At 47.7% G+C, this 6,118-nt stretch overlaps 1 long non-coding RNA gene across 1 annotated transcript in view; it reads left to right on the forward strand.

The window, feature by feature from the left end:
- Positions 1–4,192, forward strand: part of LOC135110583 (uncharacterized) — an 87,107-nt gene extending 82,915 nt beyond the window's left edge. Inside the window, exon 4 of the long non-coding RNA XR_010273319.1 lies at positions 1–4,192. This exon is cut by the window's left edge and continues 822 nt beyond it. This is a non-coding gene — a long non-coding RNA (uncharacterized LOC135110583).
- The last annotated feature ends 1,926 nt before the right edge of the window (positions 4,193–6,118 follow it).

A 6,118-nucleotide genomic window follows, 5' to 3' on the forward strand; every position in this document is an offset into this window, starting at 1 on the left:
TTGACCTTGCCCAGTGCCCTTGTTACATAAATAAATGGTATCCTGTTTCGAGGCACCATGTTTGCTACCATCTTCCATAGTGACACCATTCATAGCAGCTCCCAAAAATGGCATTACTCTTGTGGTACTCTGTATACATGAGAGCCACACAAAGCAGTGCCAGCCTTTCCTCGGGTGGCGAGGGGAGGCAGGAGGTGAGATTCGTGGTGCATGCAGATTGAATTTACTTTGTCTCCTTCATTCTTGATCCAGCGTGTGTCGACAGGGAGTATAGGGCCGGAACAGCCACATGGCGGACGTCATAGGGGTGGTGAGGTACTGAAGAATGGACAGGAGTTGCTATTATTGTCCATGATAATAAGGAGAGGAGTAGAAGGAAGAGGAAGAGGAGGGGAACGCAAATGGCGGTGCTAATAGTGTTATAATGACAATGGTCGTGATAATGACAATAGTGGTGAGGATAGTGATAATGATGAATAGTTAGAATATAACACATAATTGTATAGTTAAGCCAAATATCAACAAATTTAGTTCTTACGAGAGTGTTTAGCTATTTATGTTTACCTAGCCTTTGATTTGAGATGGGACAGCATAGCGGAAGGTTTCTCTTCACCCATCACTCACTTTGCGATGGCGTGGGAACGAGGGAAAAAAATTATCATCCTGTATGGAAAAACTGACATGGAAATTTCATAGGAAGGGATGAAGGGAGGAGGAGGAGAAATGTGCTATATTGAGGCCCTGCGGGAGAGAGGGAGGGAGAGGGAGAGGGAGAGACGTTCCGAGGCCATCCCAAGTTTGGAAAATAAAAAAAAGGAAAAGAAAAAAGTCTATGGAAAAGTAACGGGAAAACAAAAACATGGGCAATTTAGTTTTACTCACTCACGTACAGCTATTACATATTTTGATCTAGTTTTTTCTTTGTTGCTGTTGCCTTGGACTTTGAACAAATCAATAACTTCTCTTAATATGGAAAAATCAATATGGCCTACAAAGCAAATTTCCCCGTTTCTTCTCAGCCTCCCTTTGTACAGCCTGCCTCGGACCTTTGTGTGGCGGGAAAAGCCTTCCAGCCGCCACGTCATTAAGACAGTCATTCATAAAAGTAGTAAGACACCTTTCATTTGTCCTGCCGTCCCTTGATGGTTCAGTGGCATATGATTTTGACTACGGCACATGTAGAGACGTTGCAGAGAGTGTGGTGTTGGTGAGGTGGAGAGGATCAAGGATGGATCAAGGGTAGGAACGAATGGATGCTCGTAGTGTTGGAGAATGGGTGTTGCAAAGGTTGACTTGGGGTGTTTTTGAAGGAGTGGTTTTAAGGCGTTTGTGGAGGGGATGGTTACCAGGTGTTGATGAACAGTGATGCAAGATGGTGGTGGAGGAGAAAGGTGCAAGGGGCATAGTGTTGGTGGAGGGACATGATGCAAGCTGCTGGTGTAGGTGGCGTAGAAATCCTGACAAAGCGTGAGGTCAGTGGAGTGTTCGCGAGCACGCCGCGTCACGTGGGAAGCGAAGGCTCCCTCTCCCCCGGCTGCTGCTGTCTGGCTGCCATCTCCTGCCGCCGCATTTCGAAACAGGAAACTTTATTTGCTAGGTGGATTGAGGCAGCGGGCGAAGAGCAATGGTGGAGGTAGCCAAGACGTAATGGCGAGATATTTGGCCAAGTCGATAGCGACGAGTGTTGGGCGGCGGTGGACGAGGTCGCGCGGGTCTGGATCCGGCGACCGCCAGCAACTCTCACTAGTTTCCAGTCGGCCTTACAAAGTGCGGAGCCTGGCCACGCGGACTCCATTCCTTGGCCGGCCGTTCCGAGAAGGAGAGTGCCGCATGGCGCCGCGGACACGACGGAGACAAGTCTAACGGACGCGCCGCTGACGTGACCTGCTGCGGGCGGCCCGGGATGCGGGTAGTGGCGCCGCGCTGGAGGGCGGCCGGGGCAACGGGTTGACCCGAGGCTGTGTGGCTCGTTGTGTGTGGCGTGAGGGGCTGAGGGCACCACCTGGCCGCCCATAGCCTGGCGCCGCCCGACCCGCGCTCCCCTAAACTTCAGGTGAAAACTTTTGGCTCTGGTCGCGTGGCGTGGCGGCCAGCGAGAGGGTCGGGGCGCGGCGCTCGAAAACTTTGGTTTTTGTTCGCCGCCAGCTGGCCTCCGACACCCGCAGATTTGTCTTGTTTTGGTGAGGACCCTGCCAGGGCCTCAGTCTGCGGGTGCCTGGAGTAGCAGCCGTGAGGAGCGGCCACACTTCCTTAAGCGACGTGCAGTTTTTGTGGCCATGGATCGCACGTGCCGCTGTCAGGTGACGGACTGAAAACACTCCTCAGTTTCTGTCACGCCTCACGGGAGGTGCCGTGACGCTAGCTACTCGGTGGCAAGTTTTTGGACAAGTTCACGAACTTCCTAGTGGAGCTGAACTTTAAGATTCCTCGGTTCAGTACAAGTTTTAATGACTTTGGCAATTTTTTCCCAGCGCACACATCATTGTTACACGTGGGGAGCGCTCCGTGTCGCAGGTCGCTGAGAAGAGAACCGAGAGGGAAAAGAAACTTAGCATGCCATCGGAGCGGCAGCTGGAACAGTGGTGTTGAGGCCGCGGGTACCAAGTGCCTGACGGTGGGGCAAAGACCCTCTCCTGCCTTCACTGTCGCCACTCCCTCACCCTTCCCCCCGGCCTCACAGTGCTATGCAAGGTTCCCGAAGGTGACGCCCTAGACCTTTCCAGCCTCATCTCGCACCTCTCGCCGCTCACGCCCCCACTCGGTCTTGGCCTGCCTTCAGGCCGCCCTCGTCCGGTGTGTGGATGGGATTACAAAACCATATCTTGATACAAAGTTCCTATGCATCTACTTTTCTGGCTCCAGTTTGCAGAAAGTTTATTAACCACGTATGTGATTTGTACATATCATCTCTTAGTTAAGTGCATCGTAGTTTATTGTACCAAGAAAATCGTGGATATTTTTGCTGCATTGCATTTTTGTGATGGTGAGCGAGTGACCAAGACTGGAAGTCTTTATTTTGCGAGAGAAAACAGATTTCAGGTTTTCTTGCTTTCGTACAGGAAACCAGAATTGATCCACAAACCGTGCGATAAGTCATTCGCGAATCTAGTTATGAAAGCAGACGGTGCTGACGCCCGGCCGAGCGTGTGGGGTTGAGGACCAGCACGTCCATGCCTCACTCAGCCGCTTGGAACCGAAGGGAAAACAGTGTGTTATCTAATCTCGTCGGCAAGGTGGAACACGAGCTGGGTGGATTTGTCTCCGCTCCAGACTCATTTTTCACTTCCTTGAAATAGTCTGTTTATGTTTGCATCGACTCAACTCGAGGAACTGTTAACTGCACCCTTTCAGTGTTACCTCCTTTACTAATTCCCCACACCCCAACGTCCTCCTCCTCATCCTCTCCCTTCTGATCCTGCTTTACCTGCCATTACTGCAACCACCGCTTCCCTCTCCCACTCCACGTAAATTGGTGCTACAAGCGTCTACCTCTGTGTCAGGAAGCTCGATGCAACATCCAAGATAACAGAGATAGCAACACGCTGCTATCACTGGAGCGGCCGCCGGGAGGACCACTGGCAGAGGCACACCAATATAGGTACGTGAAAAAGAAGAACTGGAAAGTGCGGGGAAAAGAAAAGAGAGAGAGAGAGAGAGAGAGAGAGAGAGAGAGAGAGAGAGAGAGAGAGAGAGAGAGAGAGAGAGAGAGAGAGAGAGAGAGAGAGAGAGAGAGAGAGAGAGAGAGAGAGAGAGGTTTGAAGTGCTTATACTGCAAGTTTAGGTGTCTCCTCATCTCCTCCTCCTCCTCCTTCCTGGTCGTGTCTTGCCCGGAGTGTTGTTGTCTCACGGTGCGGGAAGGGAGTGTTTCTTTGACGTCCTGGACAGATACTTGCCGTGGATTATGTGTGACAAATCCCTGACCTGCCTGTGGATGGTGCGGCCAGTGTTGGTGGTCAGATATTCAGCTGCAGTCTTGTCTGTTGTCTGTGATGGACTGGAAACTTGAACGTGTCCTTCGCATGAGAATCGATTTCCTATTTTTAACTGGGACTTGTGTTACGAAAGGCTGGTGATTTGTAAGTTTGGGCTATATTTTTCGTATTGTAATGTAGTTTTTGTGGTGTGTTGAGTATTCGAGTACATCCATTGCTTGCAGATCGATTTTAGATTATTTGTTTACAATTGACTTAGATTTATTAAGTATTTATCCAGCTGACTTGTGTTGTAGGACTGGTTTAAAGTTCTGATACATAATTTGCATAAGATTGATCAAAACATTTTGCTGTTGTTGTTGTTGGTTTAGCCACAAATTTACGCTTGCATTTCGGTGATTTTGGTGTGCTTTGTGTGAAGGGTAAGAGACTCAGGCATCCTTTTACAAATGAATCAATTGTGTTGCTTTTTATTGCCTGAGTCGGGTGTTTACCTTATGATACACTGGGGATTATTAAGTTTCGTTTGTATTTAAAGGTTTTGCCAAAGTTTGTACAAATGCTGGAATTAATTCTTTATATACGAATTAATTAGGATGTTTTCTTTTGTCTTGATCGCACGTTTACTTTGACCCATTACTGAATGGTAAATTTCACTGCCACTTGTAGGCTCTAATTCGTATTTTACATAAGAATCAATCAAGGTGTTCTTTCTTATTGAGATGGCACTTACCTTACGATGCACTGATTACTAAATTTGTTCAACATTTGTCGTCTTACTAAGCTTTTGTACAAAGACTCGAATTCATCTTTTGCATGCGAATCAGTTAAGCTATTTTATCATTCCCTTCGTCACCGGTGGCATTAGTGATCAGTAATTTTCGTCAATATTCGTCATCTTTATGTTGTGTAATGACAGGGGCTTTCCTCGTCTTATGGCCAAAGGTGCAAGAAATGGGCGCTGGTTTTTCTTGCTTTCAAAAGAATTTCTACGTAACGTTTCCTTTCCTTCGTGGTATTAAAGGCGTGTAGTGGAAGGGAGGGAGACCTTCACGCCGCCCTGTGCACATTACGCTAATTTTCGGATTTGTGGGAAGAAGAGTGTTGATCCCTTGCAGCGCCGAGCCGCCCTGCCCGCCTGCTTCGCCTGCTGCTGCTGCTGATTGTTGGTATTGCTCTCTATTTTTATTGTTATTATTATTATTAGTGGTAGTAATATTAGTAATAGTAGTAGTAGTAGTAGTAAAAGTAGTAGTAATAGTAGTAGTAGTATTAATAGTAGTAGTAATTTACACTATATTATCAAGACAAAGGCAGATAAAGCAACAAGGAAGAAAAGTTACATAAGAAAAAAAAATAACATGCATGTATCAGTTATGTGAGACGGATTCTGAGAAGCCTTAGCAAAGTTACTGTTGGTGAATCGCCCAAACATCCGCAGCGGTCCAGGCGGCTCAGCTCCTGCAGGACTGAGAGTAATGGGGAGTGTAGGGACTGGAGGGTAGTGAGTGGAGAAGAGGAAGAGGACAAAGGATAGGAAATAGAGAAGCATTTCAGGTGAAGAGAGGTGGAGGGTGACGTAGGTGGGGAGGAAGCAGAAGGTAAAGAAGAGGGAGGGGGAAGAGGAAGAGGGAAAGGGATAAGGAAAGGCCAGTTCAGTAATAGATTCAGGATTGCCTTCGGTTTAGTTTCTTTCATGCGGTTTTGCTTCAGGTGTTTTTGCAGAATGTTATGTTTCCAATAGAACAGAAGTGGCGGTGACGTGAACTAATGGCTCAGGGATTGGGAGGCTGACTCGATCACAAGTCCACTTCCCTTTATCGTCGTCAGGGGAGTGAAAGACGCGCCCGTGTGTTGTATCTAGCCTCTGGGGTCTCCAGTGTGTGGCTCGGGAGTGATTCTATTCAGTTGTCCGAGATGCCTTCATTACATCATCCTGGTGGTGTGCAGAGGCCTGTTGCTTCTCTTACCAGTCTGATGTGGTGCTGTAAGTTCACTATAACTCTTACCTTTACTGCTATGGTCGCTGTTTGGTAGCATTCTGATAACTATTGGATATTGTTTGTATGGACAGAGAGAGAGAAAGAGCGGAAATAAAGGAGGGAGTGGTAACTTTTCCTATGGTACAAAACTATTTTAAGAGTGTATGTCAGGAATGTTGTAGGTATTTACGGGAAAACTGTATA

This window comes from Scylla paramamosain, chromosome 20, assembly GCF_035594125.1.
Source record: "Scylla paramamosain isolate STU-SP2022 chromosome 20, ASM3559412v1, whole genome shotgun sequence".
In the NCBI taxonomy this organism is placed as follows: Eukaryota; Metazoa; Arthropoda; class Malacostraca; order Decapoda; family Portunidae; genus Scylla; species Scylla paramamosain.